The 12404-nt window shown below is 36.0% G+C and overlaps 1 protein-coding gene across 1 annotated transcript in view; it reads left to right on the forward strand.

Moving 5' to 3' along the window:
• Positions 1-5415: 5415 nt before the first annotated feature.
• The window catches only part of PPARG (peroxisome proliferator activated receptor gamma), a 143095-nt gene continuing 136106 nt past the window's right edge, over positions 5416-12404 (forward strand). The window contains exon 1 of the mRNA XM_032841690.1: positions 5416-5437. The gene's annotated coding sequence lies outside the window, so the exon portion shown is untranslated. The remainder of the gene's footprint in view (positions 5438-12404) is intronic.

Genomic DNA, 12404 nt, shown 5'->3' on the forward strand with positions numbered 1-12404 from the left:
TGCTTATTTTTAAGGGAATAATATAATGCTATCTGTTACAAACCTCTTGGGTTTCATTTCTTTCCACCAAGGATAGGAATATGATCAAGTATCTTTTGACTTTTTAAAATTGCTGTTTACCTGAATTAGTTCCTACCATGAGTGGCTAATGGGAAGGAGTGGCAGTCTAGACTTTAGGTTTGCTGTTTTTTTTCTGCTCCTCTTCTCTCCCCCACCCCCATTCTCCACTATAGAAGTATCTGTGCTTAAAGCTGTGTAAGCATGTATTTTTTTTCCTACCACCAAATACTTCCTTAAAATGATACATATGTCCCTTATACTAGAAAGTACTGGCTACTGCTCCTTGCTTAGTACCTGTTTTCTTGATAAGTAATACTTAGTCCTAACAATGACAGTGACAGCAATATACAAGAATTTCAAAAAGTGGATTTAGATAAATTACCTACTCCATGCATCCTAAAGGACATTTAGACAGAGGAGAAGAGCTTTCTCATCATAACTTTTTAACAGAAACTAGTGATTATATGGGATCTGTATTTTTTTTCAGTGCATATAAACTGTGTTATTTGCCATAGGTTTATAGAGTAGGATGTGTGGGCAGGATTTTATGAAGCTGTTTTCCTTCATCTTAGTCAACAGCCTTACAGTTTGGTTACCTGCCAACGGATCAGAGGTGGGGCCTTGTATTATGGCTTTATAGGGCAATCAGCTTGGTTTTTTTAGCCCGTGTAGATAACTGAAAGCAAGGCCAGCCCACAGCCTAGTCAACCATGTTTTTCTTATTTTAAAAATAGCTAAATTATACCCAGCGACTTTTCTCCTAGGTATTTAGCCAAGAAAAATGAAAACACATATCCACACAAAAACTTGTGCACAAATGTGAATAGTAACATTATTTGTAGTAGGCAAAAAAGGAAAGCAATCCAAATGTCCATCAGCTTATGGTATATCCATACAATAGAATATTATTCAGCAATAAAGAGCAATGAAGTACATACTACAACATAGATGTGTCTCAAAACTATTCTGGTAAGTGAAAGAAGCTAGTCACAAAACACTGTGGTTCCATTAATATGAAATGTTCAGAATAGGCAAATCTATAAAGACAGAAGTAGAGTAGGTTGCCACAGGCGGGCGGGTAGGGAGGTTAGGAAAAAGGGGAAATGACTATTAATAGGTATGGGGTTTCTTTTGGGAGAGATAAGAATGTTTTAAAATTGGTTGTGGTGATGTTTGCACAACTCTGACAATAACATTGAGAACCACTGAATTGTAAACTTTAAATAGATTAATTGTAAGGTATGTGAATTATATTCCAATAAAGCTGATATTATAATAATAGCTCAATTATAACTCTCTACCCAGTAAGAGTGGGTGGGGAATAGTGATTTCCTTCCAAAGAGTGTACTATAGAAAGGGGGTGGGGGGAGTCACTGTAGGGTGGAGAAAGCTGACAAACACGGCTAACATTGTATGTTGAGAATGCCACTTTACCTCACGTTCTTTCTCCCCAAAACCCATATCTAGTCTAAAGATGAGTAAAACATCAGACAAATCCCAACTGAGACATATTCTACAAAATATCTGAGTAGTACTCTTCAGAACTGTCAAGGTCATCAAAAACGAAGAAAGTCTGTTAGAGCCAAGGAGACCTGAGGACTGAATGTAATGTGATATCCTGGGCAAAATCCTAGAATAGAAAAGGGACATTAGGTAAAAACTAAGGAAATCTGAATGATGTATAGTCTTTAATAATAATAGATCAATAGTCACCCATTAATCGTGGCAAATTTACCACATGACAAAGTTACCATACTAATATAACTGAGCCTCAGTTTCTCATCTCTACATGGGGATAATAATCCTGCCTACCTCCTTGGTTTGGGGGATTTAAATGATTGAAGCCATTTGTTATATAATGTTTCAACAGTGCCTGACAAATGGTTAAGTGCTCAAAAATTGCTAGCTACCCACATTTTTTTCAGGTATTTTATTTTAAAATAAGACAGTGATTAAGAAAAAAGTCTACTAAGTGCAAATGTAATTCTGTAAGAAATTAAGAAATGCTGCCCTTTTTACAGTGTTTATTAAGTTAATAAGTGCCTGTTTCAGGAGGAGGTGATATGGAATTGAATATGTAGGTAAATTTTCTCTTTAAACCATCTACATTTTAGATGGACTGGAAAGGAAATGAAAGAACATATATACCCAAGGGGGAAAAGACAAAGTCAATACATTATTTTGAATTCAGAATTAGTGGGGGACAAATAAATAAGAAATGTACTGTTCCCTCCCATAGAACCTCATGACAGAACAAGTAAATAGCAAAATTGGTTTTAATTACAGTTTTTTTTTTTCACTATTACTCACCTTTATCTGATGGCCATCCTTGGGGGCACTAACATCTCCTTGGGAAACTGCACAAGAAGTTCTAAAAATGACTAGTCCCCAAACAAAAAACACCTGGCTACAAATACTACATACATATAAAAGATCAATCCTAAATACTAAATGCCCAGATAAATGACAAATAAATAAAAATATTTTTTAGTATACATATGTCTCAAATATTGCATGAGAATACTTCACACTAGATAAGTATTCATTTTTTATCTGAAATTTATATGTAACCAGTGTCCGGTATTTTTATTTGCTAAACCTGGCAATTCTACCCAAGGGTAAGTATGCTTTTCAATGTTTATGATATTTTCTTTCTAAAATTATCATAAGAAACTTAGGAAGATGAATAGCAGCCCCTTTGCCTCCTTCCTACATGTTCTAAGCAACAATTACAGAAGGCATAGTAAGAATGTTTTCTTTCTATCAAAGGTCACTGACTCATAGGAAAAAAAATTAGAAGTTATAGCAATTCTATCTTTAAAGAAATAGAAATTTAATAAATCACCAGCTCCCTCAAATAAATTCAAGAAAGAAAATGGAGAAAATGTGAATACATGCAAGAGAAACAGAGAGGGAGAAGAACAGACATAGAGACAGAGAGAGGCATACAGACAGACACAGAAAGACAGACCAGGGCAACAGGCAGAGGAGGGAAAAGGGGCTGGAGAAGACATTGTAGCTAGGAGATGCGTCAGTGAAGACACAGGGTTTATGGAGGCTGCAGGCTTCAGTGGGCAGGGGGGCTGGGAGGTGAGGTCACAACAGCCTGACCACCATCCCACTGAGGACCAGATGCATGTACACCGAGGAGTGGACGGGAAGGGATCCTGCCTAGGCTGCTGGCAAGGAATCGTTTGCTTTCAGCCCAGAGGAGACTGCTGGCCATGAAGAAAGGAAGGAGGGAAAGCAGTGGGAGAGGAAAGGAAGGAGAAGAGGAGGGAGGGAGGAAGAGGTGCCCAGCTTTCTCTTTAGTTATATGTAATGTTTTATCTATCCCGGCAAAAGAGACACTTATTTTTTTTCCTAAAAAATGGGTGATCTCAAGTTTGGCTTGGAAAGTAAATCTATCTCTGTCTCTATGTTTCTCTCTCTCTCCCACAACACTCCCACCACACACACAGGCACACACATGCACGCGCACCCCATGATTACACCGTACATGTCTGACCCCGACTCAGTTCAGCATCCTTGAACTTGGCCAAGTGGCAAAGGTGAGGAAGAACTGAGTCACCAAAGATAAAGTATAATTTAAGTAATCCATCTATAAATCATAAAAATTTAGTTGTACATTAAATTGTTACCAGGCCTAAAGAGTCAGACTTTGAGAAAAGATTTTGAGCTGCTAAATTTTGGAACCTTCAAAAAAATGAAAAAGTATATAATAGCATTTACTACTGAGGATGGGGAAATTAATTTCTCTCCTGTGTACCTTTTTAAAAGCACATGGATATGGACATTTTAGAGAAAAGTTTCCATACATATTACCACAAGAAAACATAAATAATGATCTTGGTTAAAACATGGACATATCAAAACTTTTATACGTGCCCCAATTGTCTGGAGAGAAAAATGCCTAAAATCAAGAAGCAAGGATGGTAAGAGGAGTATTTGGGGTTGTTTAATTTAGAAGGAAGCCTGGATAATAGCCAATAAATTTCTTGGCTTTAAATAAGACCTTGGTGACATGTTTCATTTTGATTTCTGAGATTAATTAATTATGGGAAAAATCTTAGAATTTATTTAAAGGGTCACATGGGAAAAGTCATACACCAGTTAGAGGGGTTTGGTCTGAGATTGAGGAGTTCCAAGATAGGATGACTGGCATGTGGAAAATTACTAAGAAACAAATAATGGCTAATGTTCTTGCTTTCCAAATTAGAAAGGAGGAATTATTTTTGATACTGCTGTAGAGATCATTAGAACCTTTACAAACTATTTTGGGAAAGAACTTGGTGTACAGCAAGCCCGGGAAACTTTCCGGAATTTTCAGTGTTGTATCTCTGGCATCTAGTACAATGCTGAGTGTATATATATCTATCATATATGATGTGTGTGTGTGTGTGTGTGTGTGTGTGTATCACAATAGATCATATCACCAAACCCTTAAATGGAAGACAGAAAATTTAAGAGCAGCTTTGAGTTCTGATAAATGGAGAAACTGGAAAATTAATTAAACAGTTAAATGAAGAAAGAAATACAGATAATTCTACTAGTTTGGAAATGGTTTTGTCGATTTAGGTTTTTAAGCATTTGGTAAGATAACTGCAAAAAAATACGATGAAAATGAGTGCAGCCAAACATCAGACTTAAAGTCTGATACAGAAACCTACTGCAGCTCAGTTGAAATTCAAAATGCAAAGGTGAAGATTTGATTTTGGTCTGTCTTTATCTGTGTCTGACAATAGTTCCACGTGCTTCATTTGCTTTTCAATTTTTGTTGTAAGCTATAGAATATTCAAGAGATTTTTCTACCATGAAATGCACCCAGAAGACAAACACATACACACACACAGACACTTTTTTTTTAAAGGAAAAATATAAGACATGAGCAAAACCTCTCGTCTAGAAGCTAAATTTTAGCTCATCTCCTCAGTCCTCTCTCCTGGTTAGTCTGAGGTTTTCTGCAAAATAATAAAAATAATGGCAATGTCACATGTCTGGTCACATACTCATTCTTCTTTTTCTACTTCCCTCTTTATCTTATGCCTCTCTGTCAGAATTCTTTTTACAACTTCTGATTGTTTTTTAAAATTTTACCAGTAGTGTGTTATAAAAAGTCATGTTAATAGCTTTTTCCCTTTATTAATCACTACTTTTGCAGGGAAAATCTTTAGCCATGATTTAATTCTTTTTTTATACCAGACATCCCTTGCCCAATCTGCCTGCAACTCCAGATTTTGCAGCTTTCCACATACATTGCTTCATATTTTCCAGTGAAAAAGATCACTTTTTTAGAATCACCATTTTGTGAAAGTTTCTCTTCTTACAGAAAATTCTGCAGAAGCTTAATTCATCCCTACCAAGAGCATCAGTTTAGGTAAGCGAATCCTCAAATATACAATGTTTTCTATTTGGCGCAAGGAATAGTTTTGAGGGAAATAATCAAATAATTCTCAAAATTTACAGAGTAAATAGCTGTAGTTTCATCAAAAATCATCAACTTTTCAATTAGCGCAAAGCACTGAGTTATATTCTACAATATGTACTCTTCTACTTAAAACTGCTCAGTGTAGCAAGACTCTGAAAAATACCTTCTTGCTAATCGTATCTCATGATTTTATCACATCCATGCCAAGAGTAAAACTTTCACTTTTGTGCATCATAATAAGTGGACTTGAATTCTTCTTCCTAATTTAGGAAGACTATTTATTCAGTAGCTATATTTTTTTGGTACTGTATCGGGATACAGGTGCAGTTCCTTTCTAGATTTCACATTGTCTGGAATGTTCCATGTTGTGATCCAAAATACACTTTATGTTCCACAAATGAGAGGAAGAGTTTAGAGGCCTGGATTCTTTTAGAAAAGTACTTTTTTTTCCTTGGAAAAAATTCAGTGTTTTACCTATTTTATTTACACTTTCATGATGAATGGGATACTCTTCCCCATATCTTATAGTTTTTCTCTCTGTAAAAATGATACATGAAAAAGATACACAAACTTCTGAAAAATTCAGAAAATATTAAGAGAAGAAAGATCACAGGTATTCCATAAGGCCTTTCAACAATTTGTAGGATCTATCTTCAAGTTGATAGCCAATTTTAAATTTTACAAAAGTTTTGCATCTGGGGCGCCTGGGTGGCTCAGTGGGTTAAAGCCTCTGCCTTCAGCTCAGGTCATGATCCCAGAGTCCTGGGATCCACCCCCACATCGGGTTCTCTGTTCGGCAGGGAGCCTGCTTCCTCCTCTCTCTCTGCCTGCCTCTCTGCCTACTTGTGATCGCTGTCTTTCAAATAAATAAATAAAATTTTTTAAAAAAGAGTTTTGCATCTGCTTTTTTTTTTTTTTTTGCATCTGCTTTTTAAAGAATATATTTCTCATCCTCCATTTTTGACCTCCTGTGTTGGAAAGCCAGTTTTGTTAATTACTATTGCTCCTCAAAAACAGCCAAGAATTTGATGATGTGAACTTGGGTGGGGGAGGGGGAATTCAGAAGCAAAAATATCTGCTGGGATATAATAGAGGGAAGAGGGTCAAAAGGAGTCAGCATAAAAACAATTTGTGCCTTAAATATGTAATACAAAGCTTAAATTGCTTTGAATTTTTGCAGATTATTGAAGTTACTTAAATAAATTTCACCTGACTAGTCCTCTAAATCCTTTCCAGGATTTTGTCTGAAAGGTTAATTATGGGCTTGCAAGTGTTAAGAAAAGTATCAGGTTATAACAAATGTTCACTGGTATCTGTATTTTAGGTTTAGATTATGAGTTATAAGTCTTAAATATTCTCTACCTTTTTAGTTTGAATAAAATCATGGCAAACTCTCCCTCAAAATACAATAATAAACTAACAGTAATCAAGACCTCAGATATTATAAAAATATTATCTTTTATCATATGATGCATCTAGGTTCCCCAAGCTATTGTGTTTCAATATTTAATTAATCATTTCTGAAGACAAACGCTTCCTTTTTTTCAAAATTAAACAAACACATGAGTTCTTATTTAAGATTTAATTGGTGACATATTACAGGATCTCAGGTTTGTTATTTTTTTCTAAGCAGTATTCATTTTGGATGGGTGCTGGGCTAACATGTTTATGGCTTCCATTGCCACCTATGTTTTTGTTTGGTGGTGTTTTTGACAATCAGTCCTCTGCCTGATGGCCCAGGTGACTTCAACTTAGATGTTTTCTTCACAATTTTCAATTACATTTTTTTTTCAATTACATTTATTAAAATGACAACACATGTCACCCTTCACTGTTTTTTTTCCACTAAACATTAGCTAATTCTTTAGACAGGGAATTTTTTGCATGGATCTAGAAAAAGAGAGAAAGGGATATCCGTTGCCAAACATAATGGAATAAATTATAATCATATTTTTGTAAGCAACTTGTAGGTATGTGCTGCAAATTTTCCTAATTAATGTTACTTGATTTCTCTAGCAATTCACTTCAGAAATTACACTCTCTCCCACAATACAAAAAAGTAATGTCACAAAGGTGAATTGTAAGATACATATTGACAATAAAGGGCCGTAAGCACACAGTGGGCAAAAGTCCTAGCAAACTTGAAAAATATTTAACTGAACAATAATGGAGCAATGCCAAATGCTAAAAGTCACCAAAGATAATTTTAATTGTTGTAGATATAATGGTGCTCAATGACAGCTGTTTTGGAACAAAAAGGTTATTTCCTGCAAATTTCAGTAAGTTTTCTCCTAAAATAAACTCTCATTGATTGTTAAAATTACCAATTGTCCTTAATGGCAAATGGACACCAATGTTGGCTAATAACTTTGCGTATGGAGTCATTCCTACATGTTGATTTGTAAACACTATCTGGAGGAAAAATTAAAAAGACATAATGTAGCCCAGTGTTATTTCTCCCTATGGAGATATTACAGGGCTCTTATGTAAGAGAAGTAGTTGAAAAAAATATCTCAAGCAAAAAGTACTTACGAACTGAATGTTGCAACTTTCCCAGTAAGCACAGCTTCCTCTCTCCTTTCCCCTCTTTTTTTGGAAATGACAAGAATAAGCTTTTTTAAAACCTAAATTTTGCTAAATTAAAAGTAAAAAATCTTAGTTATTTAACAAACGATACATAACTTATCAGCAAATAAAAATGTATTTTGTGTGTTGGCCTAACAGCACTAGAATAAACTACTTTAGATGTTGTGTTTATTTGTACATTTAAGTCTATTTTTAACTTTATTTTGACCCAAGGTTATAATTTTATACATTACGCATAATGGTCCAATGTTATTTCTTTGCCTTACAAATTTTTAAAATCTGACAACTACTTGAGAAAAATTAATGAGGGGAAATATAAAGATAAAGAGGGAAAGATTCTTTTCCTTGAATCCAGAGACATGGTCGTTTAGCTCATTTACTATGAATTCATTATATTGCATCAACTTTTCTAATTAGGAAAAATAATATGTATTCATTATTTTTTAAACTGAAAAGTTCAGAAAAAGATAAAGATCACCTTGAATACATCTCACCACCCAAAGATAACCGCTGTTAAAAAAGTAAACTTATTTTTTCCTCTGCATTTTTCTATGCATGTGTACATACAGATATATTTTTAAACAAGATGTAGAGAGCCTCTTTGGTTCTTTTTGTTTGTTTGGTTTGGTTTGATATTTTTTTTTTAAGAGAGGGAGGGGTGGAGGGCCAGAGGAAGAGGGGGAGAGAGAGTCTTAAGCAGGCTCCACTCTAAGCCCAGCTCTGAGCCTGATATGGGGCTCCATCTCAGGTCTTGAGATCATGACCTGAGCAAAACCAAGAGTTGGACACTTAACCCACTGAGCCACCCAGGTGCCCCACATCTTGTTTTGTTTGTTTGTTTGTTTGTTTTTCCACATCTTATTTTTTTTTTAAGATTTTAGTTATCAGTTTAACAATGATGAGAAAAGAACTGAAATTTTTTTTAAAATCCCATTGTCCTTAGAATTATCATTATCCTAGATATTTAAGATTTTTATTTCATTCTATTTCTGTCTATGGGATCCACAGCATTCAATTATATATTCTTGTGAGGTAGTATTCCAGTATTTACTCCTTAAGTCTTCCTTTTTTTTTTTTTAAAGATTATTTATTTATTTGACAGACAGAAATCACAAGCAGGCAGAGAGGCAGACAGAGAGAGAGGAGGAAGCAGGCTCCTTGCCAAGCAGAGAGCCCGATGCGGGACTCGATCCCAAGACCCTGGGATCACGACCTGAGCCAAAGGCAGAGGCTCAACCCCCTGAGCCACCCAGGTGCCCCCTTAAGTCTTCCTTTTAAGAACACGTGATTTTTAGCAAAATATTTATGTAAGGCATTTCATGTCAAAATGATGCATTAAACCTATGTTTTTAAAAGATTAAAAAGGTAAGGAGAAAATTTATATGAGGCTTAGCCCTCTCAAACAAGAAATTAAACATGGAAATAATTTAATACAGTCACTAGTGTTTGCCAATTAGAAGTTTTAGAAATTAATTGTTTTGTTTCACTCTCTTTTGTAAGATACACTTAAAAAGTATTTGGTAGTAATACAAACTGACTATTAAAAGAATAGATCTGTGTGTTCTTACATGAAAAGAACTTATTAAGTGAAAATTTCATGGAGCAATGCATTTTAAATAATTTATGCCAAACAGCTGTGAAAGAGCCTGTACTAAACTACATAAGTCCTTCCACACTTATGAAAATGCATAGAGAAGAAATTAGTGAGAAACGCCTCAATCCGGGAAGGGAAGTGGAAGTGAGGAGGTAGTAAGGGGGAACTCTTATAATACATTCTAGATATTTCTGTATTCCTTTAAAAAAATAAATTCTTGCAACAAAAATAAATTCTTACTGGTATAATCATTTTTAAATGGAAGAAGTTATGGTGATTCCCAGATTATCATTTATATTGGCCACTTACTTCTCTGAATTCTAGTAATTTCTGTAATCTCTTCTAAGAAAGTTGAGAGCTCCTAAAGAAGCTACAGGCATGGTACTTTGCATTTTCCCACACAACCCTACCATTAGGGCCTTCACACAAGTCCTAGTATGACTGTCTTCAATGTATAAAATTATGAACTAGGGTATGAGTTAGATGTCACTCCATTATCACTCCACCATCTTTTGGAGAGGAATGTACAAAGACCTCTGGTTATGAATTTCATCATAAGTCCTTTATAAACAAGAAACATTGGATTGTATTGTCCTTTCTAGTATAGTTACTAGAAGCTCAATTTAAGTCAAGTTTAACCACATTTGCATATATTTTTAAAAAGACAAGACCAGGGAGAACTGAAAGTAATCATTTCTAGTAACCAAGTAGGATCAGCTAAGAGCTCATCAATGGGCACCATATATTGTGCCACAAAAGAACTCTGGGCATATACTACACCTTCTTTATCCATTCATCTGTTGATGGACGTCTGGGCTTTTTCCATAGTTTGGCTATTGTGGACATCATTGCTATAAACACTGGGGTGCATGTGCCCTTTTAGATCACTGTGTTTGCATTCTTTGGGTAAATACCTAATAGTGCAATTGCTGGGTCATAGTGTAGTTCTATTTTTAACTTTTTGAGGCACCTTCATACTGTTTTCCAGAGTGGCTGCACCAGCTTGCATTCCCACCAACAGTGTAAGAGGGTTCCCCTTTCTCTGCATCCTCACCAACTTTTGTTGTTTCCTGACTTGTTAATTTTAGCCATTCTGATTGGCATGAGGTGGTATCTCATTGTGGTTTTGATTTGTATCTTCCTGATGCCTAGTGTTGTTGAGCAAACCTCTTTCTTCTTAAAACCAAAAATAAAACCCTACAACCCACCTTGTTTAGTCTCAGTGTCCCCTTTGTAAAATCTACCCTCCTTATTTCACTGATAATTGTTTCTAAAGAGGCGTCTACATACATTATCTGTACTTTCTTGCCACAACTGGTAACCAGAAAAGGCTAAGAGACTGGACTCAGAAGTAGTTAAGAGCTGAGTTATCTTTGATCTGCTGCATACTGGTTGTGTGGCTCTGCTCAGGGCCTCTGTCTGTCTCAACTTCCTCATCTGTAATATGAGGTTGATAATAATAATAAGACTACTTTCCCTCAGAAGGCTGTAGTGAAGAATAAAGAGCATGACATTTACAGTGCTTGGCACATAGCCGGTGCTCAATAAATGTTCCCAACTGATACGGCTTCTGCTTTGATGTCACCAGTCACCAGGCCTGCCTTAACTGACCTCTCTGTGACATCTGAGAGTATTGTGTCCTTCTTCTGTTGACCATCATTATATCAAGCTGTTGTTCTCATTTTCCTTTTTTCTATTTCTTGGGCTGTTCCTTCTCAGATTCCACCTATCCCTTAAAAGCTCACCCTCTCCAGAGATATCTCCTCAGCCTCCTTGCCTTCTTGCTGTCCCTGACGATCTCATTCACATCAGTGAGTTCGGTTGCTAGGTGAACAATGACAACTCCACATTTTATTTCCATCCCAGACTCCTTTCCAAAGTTATAGATTGCCAATCATCTAAAGTGAGGACAGACACCTTGCCTCACAAACACCTAAAACTCAACATGTCTCAAACTGAGCCCATCAATTGCTCAAGTCAGAAACCCGAGCATTAGCTTAGACTTAGGGTCTCGAGTGCAAATGTTTTTTGTTTTTTTTTGTTTTTGTGCTTTTTAAAAGCCTTGGATCCTACCTCCTAAATATTTTTGTATGGCTAGACTGTACTCATCCTTCAAGATTAAGCTCAGGTATTACAACTTTGGGAAGCCTTCCCATTAACCCCTCCCCCCACACCCTTCCAACCTGAGTTAGATTTCTCCGCCTTTCCAGTACCCCATGGCACCGGAACAACCCTTTCAAGCACTTACCATACACCCTACTTACCAAGGTATTCTAGCTTTTTTTTTTTTTCTTTCCCCCTTATCTTATCCCCCTCTGGCCCTTCTACGGGACTATGAACTCCCTAAAAGCAGGGTTTTTGCCCTCTGCCTAACACAGTGAGTGACAAAAAGGATGTGCAGTAAGGATTGGAAAATCAACTTCTATTAGCCCACTGTTAAGCTTGATTCCACTGCTCTTGTAGTAGTATACTAATAGTCTGGAATTTAGCAACATGATGGAGGGAAGCTCAATGACATTACAATCTACAAAACAGTAAATCTGGTCCTAGATAAGGAAGAGTTAACTATACGCTAGAGTTCAAGGGAGCCTTGCCAAGCCAATAAATTACTTGGTGTTTACTGAATACCAACTGTTTTCCCCATATACTGAATATGTTTACTATTTCCATGGCTCACATTTCTTACTAAGAGTAATTGGAATTAAACTTTTTTTTTCCGTGAGAAGGAAGAGATTC

Source organism: Lontra canadensis, unplaced genomic scaffold, assembly GCF_010015895.1.
Source record: "Lontra canadensis isolate GAN:19392208 unplaced genomic scaffold, GSC_riverotter_1.0 scaffold124, whole genome shotgun sequence".
In the NCBI taxonomy this organism is placed as follows: Eukaryota; Metazoa; Chordata; class Mammalia; order Carnivora; family Mustelidae; genus Lontra; species Lontra canadensis.